This window comes from Lactuca virosa, chromosome 6 (assembly GCF_052849685.1).
Source record: "Lactuca virosa cultivar CGN04683 chromosome 6, Lactuca_virosa_CGN04683_v6, whole genome shotgun sequence".
NCBI lineage: Eukaryota > Viridiplantae > Streptophyta > Magnoliopsida > Asterales > Asteraceae > Lactuca > Lactuca virosa.
This window is the reverse complement of record NC_136431.1, coordinates 66568412-66579942: the sequence shown is the minus strand read 5'-3', so window position 1 is coordinate 66579942 and position 11531 is coordinate 66568412.

Here is an 11531-nt window from a genome sequence, read left to right as displayed (position 1 = left end):
CTTATTATTTTAGGAACTAAAACAAAATGCCTAAAAGGAGTAATCGGCTAAACCCTAACCAACCATCAGCACAACAACCACCAGAACCAAACCCCCCAATAAGTACAGCACAACTGGAAGAAATCATAGCTCAAAGAATTGTTGCGGCACTATCTAATGTCACAAGATATGGAGTTAGAAATGAAGGCCATGTAGGGACCACTAGAACGTGTACCTACAACGATTTTATGAATTGCAGGCCAAAAAGCTTTGATGGAAATGAAGGGGTAGTTAATTTGACGAGGTGGATAGAAAAGACAGAGTCCGTCTTTCAAATAAGCTTCTGTCCAGATGATTGTAAGGTACGATTTACAGCATGTACTTTCGTTGATGCAGCAATCACATGGTGGAACAACCATGTAAATACAATGGGAATTGATACTGCAAATTCCATGAAATGGGAGGAGCTAAAAATGATGCTAGTGGAGGAGTATTGTCCTACGGAGGAGATACATAAACTGGAACAAGAACTGTGGACCCTAACCATGAAGGGTTCAGAGATAAAAGCTTATACCGCTAGATTTAATGATCTTGCAGTAATGTGTCCAGCACTTGTAACCCCTGCATATAAAAAGATTGAGCGATATATCTGGGGTTTAGCATCGCAAATTAAAGGCATGGTGATCGCATCAAAGCCTACGACTTATGACAGCACCAAGAGAATAGCTCATCAGCTAACCCTCACAGAGATCCAAGGAACAGAAGTGGTCTCAAAGGCTGAGTCTCCCAAATCTGGGACAAACAAGTGCAAGTTTAATAGGAAGAATTCCAAACAATCATCTAAGAAAAGATAATAAGTGGCAACCAATTATCCAGCCACGACAGCAGTACCTACGCAACCAAAATCTTCATGGTGCAATCAGTGCAACCGTCATCATCCATGTGACTATTTTGTCTGCACGAAGTGCAAGAAAAAGGGGCATACTGCTAGTTACTGCAGGAGCACAACACCTGCAACAGTGACTCAGGGAACAAATACTGGAGCAAAGCATGGTGAAGGAAGAAAGTGCTATGAGTGTGGGGAGGTTGGACACATCAAGAAAGAATGTCCAAAGTTAAGGAGTTAAGGAGGCATAGGACGTGGCAGGGCGTTTATGATCGGAAGCAGAGAGGCTATCCAGGACCCTTCGGTCGTATCTGGTACGTTTCTTATAGATAAATTATATGCTACTATATTCTTCGACTCTGGAGCAGATCGAAGTTTTATAACTCCGAAGTTTAGAAAATTGTTAAGTCATAAGTCTAGCAGATTAAAAGAAATCTATCAAATAGAAATCGCTAACGGTCAAACTGAGAAAACACATGAAATCCTAGAAAACTGTCTGTTAACTCTTAATAACTACATTTTTCACGTCAACCTCATGCCAATGCCTATCGGTAGTTTTGATGTCATAATTGGCATGGATTGGTTATCTTCACACCGCACCGAAATTCTATGTCATGAGAAAGCCATACGACTACCCTTACCAAACGGCGAAGCCCTGATTTTCTATGATGATAAATCTGTGATGAACCTCAAAATCATCTCTTGTACTAAGACCCAGAAATATCTACATAAGAAATGTAGCGCATTCTTAGCTCACATTGTAGGTAGGAAGAGAAAGACAAAAGAAATCAAGAACATACCTCAAGTATCTGATTTCCCTGACGTGTTTCCTGAAGATCTACCTGGAATACCTCCCGTCCGACAAGTCGAGTTTCGAATCGACTTAATTCCAGGAGCAGCACCAGTAGCAAAATCTCCTTATCGGTTGGCTCCATCTGAAATGCAAGAATTGTCTAGCCAACTACAAGAACTTCTTGAAAAAGGCTTTATCCGACCATGTTTTTCACCTTGGGGAGCACCAATATTGTTTGTCAAGAAGAAGGACCGATCCTTTCGAATGTGTATTGATTATCGGGAGCTGAACAAGCTAACGATCAAGAATCCTTATCCACTTCCGAGAATTGATGATCTATTCGATCAACTGCAAGGATCCAGCTACTACTCAAAGATAGGTCTCAGATCAGGATACCATCAACTAAGAGTACAAGAAGACGACATTCAAAAAACAACATTTAGAACTCGTTATGGTCATTATGAGTTCTTAGTTATGTCTTTTGGATTGACTAATGCCCCAGCAATGTTTATGGATCTCATGAATCGTGTTTGCAAACCATACCTGGATAAATTCGTGATCGTATTTATCGATGATATATTGATATATTCACGAACCAAGGAAGAACATAGTCAACACCTACAAATAATTCTCCAAATGTGTACTAAGAAAAGAAAAGGTGTACGCTAAATTCTCCAAATGTGAGTTTTGGATTAGAGAAGTACAATTTTTAAGTCATGTAGTTAGCAACGAAGGAATTCATGTTGACCCATCCAAATTTAAAGCAATACGGAATTGGGAAGCACCAAAGACGCCAACAGAGGTGCGTCAATTCCTAGGACTTGCTGGCTATTACCATAGATTCATAGAGAATTTCTCCAAAATAGCCAAGCCACTTACAACACTAACCCAGAAGGATACGAAGTTCAACTGGGAAGACAAACAAGAAGCTGCTTTTCAGAAACTAAAGCAAATGTTGTGTAGTGCACCAATCCTATCCCTTCCAGATGGAACAGAAGATTTCGTTTTATACTGCGACACATCAAATCAAGGATTGGGATGTGTGTTGATGCAAAGAGGAAAAGTTATCGCCTATGCATCACAACAACTTAAGGTGCATGAGAATAATTACACTACCCATGATCTTGAATTGGGAGCTGTAATATTTGCACTAAAAATTTGGAGACATTACTTATACGGTACTAAGTGTACTATTTTTACCGACGACAAGAGTCTCCAACACATCTTCAACCAAAAAGATCTTAATATGTGACAACGAAGATGGGTCGAATTGTTGAATGATTACGAATGTGAGATTCGTTATCATCCCGGAAAGGCAAATGTGGTAGCAGATGCCTTGAGCCGGAAAGAATATATTAAAACCCGACGGGTACGAGCATTAACTATAACTATCCATTCGAACTTTACCGCACAAATAAGAGAAGCTCAACTTGAGGCTCTAAAAGAAGAAAACATCAAGAACGAAGCTTTGCGAGGAATGGAAAAGCAACTTATACAAATAGATGACGGAACGCGACACTTTATGAACCGAATTTGGACGCCTAAGTTCGGTGGAGTAAGCGACTTGGCCTTAGAAGAAACCCACAAGTCCAGATATTTCGTACATCCAGGCTCTGACAAAATGTACTTAGATTTAAAGGTACATTATTGGTGGCCAAACATGAAGGCAGAAATTGCTACTTACGTGAGCAAATGTTTGACTTGTTCTAGAGTAAAGGCAGAACATCAAAAGCCTTCAGGTTTACTTCAACAACCGGAAATACCTGAATGGAAGTGGGAGCAGATATCAATGGACTTCATCACTAAGTTACCTAAAACTCCTAGTGGGTTCGACACTATTTGGGTAATAGTCGATAGGTTGACTAAGTCCGCCCATTTCTTACCAATTAAGGAGAACGACAAGATGGAGAAGCTGACTAGAGTTTATCTTAAGGAAATTGTCAGATTGCATGGAGTTCCAAATTCTATTATTTCTGATCGAGATAGTAGATTCACTTCACGATTTTGGCAATCTCTACAAAAATCCTTAGGAACACGTCTAGATATGAGTACAGCTTACCATCCACAGACTGATGGTCAGAGTGAGAGAATCATTCAGACTTTAGAAGATATGCTCAGAGCCTGTGTAATAGACTTTGGAAATGCGTGGGATACTCATTTACCGTTAATTGAGTTTTCCTACAACAATAGTCATCACACCAGCATCAAGGTTGCACCGTTTGAGGCTCTTTATGGACGAAAATGTTGTTCCCCAGTATGTTGGGCAGAAGTTGGAGATACACAGATGGCCAGAGAACGTACAGGCGATACCTTATATACTAGACGAGAAATAATCCACGAGACAACTGAAAAGATCGTACAAATTAAGGATCGATTAAAGGCTACGCGTGATCGTCAAAAGAGTTATGCTGACGTAAGACGTAATCCCTTAGAATTCCAAGTTAGAGATAAAGTAATGTTGAAGGTCTCTCCTTGGAAAGGTGTAATTCGATTCGGAAAACGAGGCAAACTAAACCCACAGTATATAGGACCTTTTGAAATTCTAGCATGAATTGGTTCTGTCGCATACCAACTTAAGTTGCCTCAAGAGCTAAGTAATGTGCACGATGTTTTTCACGTATCAAATCTCAAGAGATGTCTTTTCGATGACACTCTTTTTATACCTATCGAAGAGATACAAGTCAATACGAAACTCAACTTTGTAGAAGAACCTGTTGAGATCATGGATTGAGAAGTCAAACGATTAAAGCAAAGTCGTATTCCCATAGTGAAACTTCAATGGAACTCTTTACGAGGACCTGAATTTACTTGGGAACGTGAAGATCAAATGAAAGAAAAATATCCCCAACGGTTTAACAAAACCCCATCCATATGATAAATTTCGGGACGAAATTATTCTAACGGGGGGAGAATGTAACACTAGTCAAAATAGGTCAATAGACAATCACATGTGATTATACCAATCATGTAATGTGATTCCGTTAAACTAGTAATGTGATAAGAGTGCTATGCAGTTCATGATAAATTCTAATACAAATATGAACTTTCTTTATGATACAACTCAAAATATACATCCATACGATTCCAAAAATATAGAGAATGTCTGAATCTGACTTCGCATGAAGAAGTTATGATAAACCGAACACTATAAAATTCTATTATAAGAGGAATTTAAAATAGACTTAGAATTAGCTATTGGAGTCTAAAAGAGAGTTGTAGTACATGTAAATACCTACTCGTGCATATAAAGAACGTCAAAAATGAAGTTCGTATGTGAAAGTTACGACCTTCCGAAGATTCAGCTGTCAGAAACCCTAATATGACTGAGTTCACGACGTGAGCACAAAACTCACGACGTGAGGAGTCATTTATCCAATCTCGGAATCTAGAAGGCGTGTGACGAGCCTACGAGGGGATAAGATCCAAACTCACGATGTGAGAAAATATATCCCATGACGTGATGAGTCACATGGCCACCTTCCGAAGCTAGGGACGCAAATGGCAAGTCTACGGGGATACGATCTTAAGTCACGACGTGGGCCTTATAAAACCCATGATGTGGGGGTCCAAAATCCCTACAATAAATAGCAGGTCCGACTTCAGCCATTCATACACCTAAACTTCTTTCTCCTCTCTCCTTTGCTGAGGCCATCTTGCATCCCCAGCCCCGACGACCTTGTACGTTGACCGTTTCTGCTTAGATTACATAAAATCACGCTACAAGGGTGAGTTTCACGGCCCCACTTTCTAATATTTCGGGGGAAACGCATGCTAAATATTATATATACATTATTATTATGTCTATATGATAATATATAGTTATATTAGCCAGGTATATTTGTTCTAAATATAATATTTTGAATATATACAACTATTATTAACCTGTCGGCATGTTATTTTAGTAATGTAGATCTTGAGTTACACTTAGGATTCTACATATATGTTGTGTGCGATATAGTTCCGAAGTTATATTCGGATGTTCTATATGTTAAGTTATAAAGTATGTTGCTATTATTGGTTTTATGTCAAGATAAAACTGGATATGTTATATGTTGTTATTGTTAGTTTTATGTTAAGATAAAACTTAGTATTGTTGTTGATAGATTTATGTCAAGATAAAACTAGGAACGTTATATGTTGTTATTATTGGTTTTAGGTCAAGATAAAACCTGGTTTTACTTCAAGATATAGCTGTTATACTGCCTAAATGTTATGAAGTTAGGAGTAATGTTTAAAAGCATAGTCTAGTGACTTAGGGTTTTAGACATGAAAATGCTTTTGTTATTAGAGCTATAGGAAGCCGTCGAAGTCTACATGAATAAATTTTTTCATCAACTAAGATTGGGGATCTTAGCGGAAATCCTCTAAACTGTAACCGTTAATCCTGTGTGAGCGAGGAAGTCGAGTATAATTAGTATACGGGTTGACCACCCCACTTGTGATTGTTAGCTACAGTCAACCAAAAGCGAGTGAAGAACTATCCTTTTACTTATTATTGTTCTGGCGTCGATAAAGCGTACGGTGTTGTTCTCATGGTAAATGATGAGTGTGTTTGTTTCTCATGGTAAATCATGAGTGTCTTTTATCAGAGGTATTATGTCATAGCAGCGGTTACAGGCTCATGGTAGAAAATTGTTAGAAGCATTATACTTTTTCGTATACAAGTATTAATGTTAAGTATAAGTTTCCCTCTACTTATACCTTAGGTTTAAGAAATGTTTAGGTATAACACTTAATTGATAAGTAAACTATTATACCTAATATACCTACTAGATGTTGGAGAGTCAAAATGATACTTTCAAACTATACTTTTGAACGTGGAAAAATGGATTATTTTATGGAGTCAAAACCTATGGATTCACCAACTTTATGTTGACGTATTTTAAAATGCATGTGTTTTCAGGAACTTGAAAAGCAGGTATGTATTCGAACAGAAGAAGTTTTACTATTATCTTTCTGTTCATTAAGTATGCCATAGTCGGATATTATGTAATAGGTTCTAAAAAAACAGTTATGTAACTTTCAAAGTATCAATAAAGGTATGTATTTTCTTGGTATTGTTCAATGTATGTTATATAACTGTGATACGAAGAATGACGTTACACTACCCGGTGTTTCCGTTGATGGCTGGGGTGTGACATATTGAAAAACATGAAAAATAACACTGGAACATATCTGTAGACCAAAACTTTGAAATGGGATGTTTATGAAAATTGTAATAACTCTTGTTGAAGTAAAATGCTTATTATTTTATTGATACACGGTTTTGTACATATCGTGAAAAGTAGTATATACATTCGATATATTAAAATAGAAAGTAGAAGTAGTGTAAATACTACTTGCAACTTGTATGGCTCCTAGTAATGGGCCCCGCCTCATGGGATTCTGACTCCCTTAAACGCCTCTCCAGTGTAGTCTGACGCTCTTGGACTGCTCTTATTTCAATTTTAGCAGCAATCATTTCCACATGGAGCATGTCTGTGTGATGTCTGGTTTCATCGTTATCTCTATCTAGATGATGAATATTTTTGGCGTTTTGTTGGGAGGCAGCCGTGACTTCTAGGATTCCGTTGATCGAAACCCTCGCCTGATCGGTTTGACGAGCTATACGATGAACAATGACATGAAGAGCCCTGTCAGCTGACCCTCCGTTACTGATTTCATAGAAATCTCGGCACATTCCATAAGGTGGGCGCTGGCCCTGTTGTCTGCTCCAGTGGTATATGTGCTCTCCCCAAACTGGCGTTCGCCCTTGATGTGACATCCCCATTTTCACGGCCAGAAAAGACCGATTTTGTTTATGCTTTATAAAAATCAGAGTACTTCTTTTAATAAAAATCTTGCGGAATTTGTTCCCAGAAAAACATGATAAATACGTTATCAAAGCATTCCGAAGAAATATATTTTTATTCATTTTAAAACATTTGGGATGTCATCGTTAATACAGAAACATAAGCATAAACAGAACTTACATTCATTTACGCTAGTGATCTACATCTCTTTTAAATCTCTTACTATAATGTAACTTCATATCGACACCTGTGATACAAATAATCTGAGTGGGTCAGGTTGGGAAACCTGGTGAGTACATAGGGTTTTCAACCCACAATAATATAATTATTATGTTTAAACATCAAACAATCAACCCAATTACATATCCCCATTATCTTCTTTACTCTTAAGGATCTACCCTAAGAATCAATTATTCCTCGTTCATTCATTCCTAAGGATCATCCTAAGGAATCGGCACGAAGTCCATCGTTGTCAATGACACAGCTGTCAAGCACAGCTGCTAGTTCTATCACTTAGGCGCAGCTGCCAGAATTGTGACATTCTATGTGAGGCGCAGCTACCAGTATTGTCCTTCGAGCACAGCTGCTAGGGTTATCTCGTTTATTGACAGTATTGTTTTCGAGAGTCCACTCGCAATACATGTCAATGGGTTTTTAGAGTACACCGGTGAACACATCGTTCACAACACCTACAGGTTGCGAGCTTGCCAGTGTTCCCTTGGACTGTCTAGAATAGTCCGTAGTTATCATCCATACTCTGCTAGATGACGGGGCCATCATTTGTGAAAGGCTTCTCACATCGTCCACCTCTCACACTCACCTCGTGGTCTATAACACCTCTCAACTCATCATCCAACTCATATTCCATCTATTACATCTACCCATGTTTTACCCAACATATTCTCGTAGATATATATATATATATATATATATATATATATATATATATATATATATATATATATATATACAGTTTAAATCATTTAAAACATGTATAAAATCGTTCATCCAGCATAGATAGCAAGTATACAGATAATATGCACACATAGCACGTAATTTATATAAAATACTTCATATCAATGTGTAAGATGAAAGTAACTATGCACTCACTTGAAAAGGTGGCGAATCCAAACTCAGACAGCGCTTCGCTTCTTAAAAATAATTTCCTTCGACGAAACCTACTATTATTACCACTAGAGTTTAGTCTATTATTCGCCGAGACTAATTAGTAGTCTAGATATTATTACTATTATATAAGCGTTAAACGATACTTATATAACCCATAATAATAGCCCAAGTACTTATTATAAGGTCCTAATAACATTACTATATTAAAACATAAGCTATACTAAAGATAGGTTAGGCGTAGCTCACTTACAGCGGGTTTTTCTCAAAACCGGGCTTCGATGGAGCAGCGTTTCCGAGCCGAAAGACCCTTTTTCTCAGGACTCCAGGAGCCTCGGGGCTTCCTTCGGGTGCTAGGGGGTTTACCTAGACTTTAGGGGGGCTTAGGGAGCTTAGAGAGAGAGTGTAGAGAGAGAAAGAGGAGTTGGAAGGTGTGTGAAATGAGGGTGCCCCGGCTCTCTTTTTATAGGCTGGAAATGCCAAAAACTCGTCGAGTTGGCCTCCAACTCATCGAGTTCCAGGCCAGGTGGCACCATCTGGTGGCTAGCCTTGGGGAGGAAGCAATGGCCAGGATTGCGCCACGTCACCCGATTTCGCACAGCAGCCTCCCGACTTAGAAAAATCATAACTCTCGCATACGAGCTCCGTTTTTGACGTTATTTTTTTCCACGCATAGGTAAAAACAATATCTACAACTTTCATTTAGACTCAGTCGGCTAATTCTCGACCGATCTTAAATTTAACAGTAGGAGGAGATTAGACTGCTAAATGACCGCGAAGAATTCGTAACTCCTTCATACGGACTCTGTTTTCGTCTGTCTTTTTACCGTTGAGTTCCTATTAATGAGATCTTCAACTCTCATTTAGGTCGGGTAAGCCAAAAACTGCTCGAACTAAAATTCGAGTTTCGGGCTGTACACTGCTAAGCCGAAACTTTGAAAAATCATAACTTCCTCATACGAAGTCAGATTTGGGCGTTCTTTTTATGGATTTTCTCGGTTTAACATATACTACAACTTTGGTTTAGATTACTAAGGCTAAAAAATCCTCTATCTTAAATTCACTATTTACGTCTCCCGGTGTCGTGCCGGTTTTGCCGAAAAACTTCGACGAGTCATAACTTCTTCGTTATAACTCGGATTTCGGCGTTCTTTATATGTACGGAACCCTTGAGACATATTCTACAACTTGGTTCAGATTATTTATTCTAAATAATCTTCTTTCGAAAAGTCGTTTTCGACCCCTATTATTTCTAAATTGACTAGCCCGGATCTGCGGGCGTTACAATTATCTCCCCCTTAGGATGATTACGTCCCGGAATCATCAACGAAACAGGGATCGTATAATGACTCCGTATGTCATATCTTCATCCTAGGTAATAATTATAACTTCTATATTCCTTCGAGTCTATCTCTTAGACTTATTGACTGCAAGCAGTAATCGATCGTGCACCTGCTCTCTATCTCCGGTTAGACTCCAAATTATGACCTATCATCATGTGATGCACGTTTAGACTCAGGTCTCTTAGAGTCAAATTCCAGAATGGAATATACCTTCCTTCATGTTCTAATGTGTTATAATCACATCTCAACATTTAGCACTTTTAGCTATCAACTCCTTTAACAACGAGCGCGATACTTCTATTGATCGCTTCGATTATCTTTCACTTCAATCTTCTGGCTTAAGTCAGATGCTACGTCGAACTTGGTTCTCTGAACCACGTAACATACTCATCGTAGTTGGACTCGATTCAATATGACCACTAGGGTCGGAATAACAACAATCTTCTTAGTTATTACTAAAACGATAGTAACGACATATTTGAATAAAACGGTATCAATTACTAGCTTCTTGGTAACCTTGTGACTTTCCCTGATCCAAGCGTGAGTCATGTGCTTCCGGTAGTATATGCATCTACTACCTTTCACACCTACTCATACTCGTCCCAAGTATTGCCTGGCAGTCCCCAAGTCACCATACAAGAAAATCACGTAACAGTTTAACAAAATGAAGGCTTTATTATTTCTTGAAACTATTACATAGGTGTTCGATTTCACCCTATACTATGCTTCTAATAGGCTACACCACATAGTACTATGACTACTTCGTGACTTGCTCCTCGGATATCTGTCCTTACTCCTGATTCCTTGTATTGTTAGATGCTTCGTTAAGGATGCTTCTTGGCTTCGGAGGTGCATCCGCTCTTGCTGCTTCATTTTTCTTCGGGCAGTCCCTAGATAAATGCCCTTCTTTGTTACATCCGTAGCACACCCTCTTTTTGGATGTGCACTTTCTGGCGTAATGCCCTTTCTTTCCACATTTGTAGCAAGTCACTTCCTCTTCGTATCTCTCATAGTGCTTCAGCGGTACATTTGGCATTGTAGCCCTTATCGGACAATCCTGCTTGAAGTGTCCCTTTCCACTACACTTAAGGCAAACTTCCTCCTTGGTTGAACACTTGGGGGCATAGTGACCAGTATTCCTGCATTTGAAGCAGGTCACTTCCTTATGGCATCCCCCGTTGTGTTTCCTTCCATACTTGTTACACCATTTTGCTTTACCTCTTCCTCCTCCAGACTGTAAGAACATGTTGTTCCTGTTGGACCTTGCAGTTCCCTCAAATTTCCTCTTTTTGCCAACCTCTACCCAGATAGATGCCTCAAGAGTAGGTGTCTGGCGTACTGGCACAGTAAGTTCATCCTTACTTTATTGAAGTAATCGTCTTGTCTCTTCCATCTGACGACCCAACATCATATGCACCATTGCTTATACCCCTGCCATCGTGATCATCTTGGGTGCAGCTGCTACATCTGGCACACGCTCAATCACTTGTGGTTCGGTCGGCGGGTTACTGCTTCCAAATCCACTTCGAGTGCTCATCATGTCAATCTATACACCAAGTCGGATGTTTGGCGGGCAGTGACGAGAATTAAGATAGAGAAGATTTTATTTACGA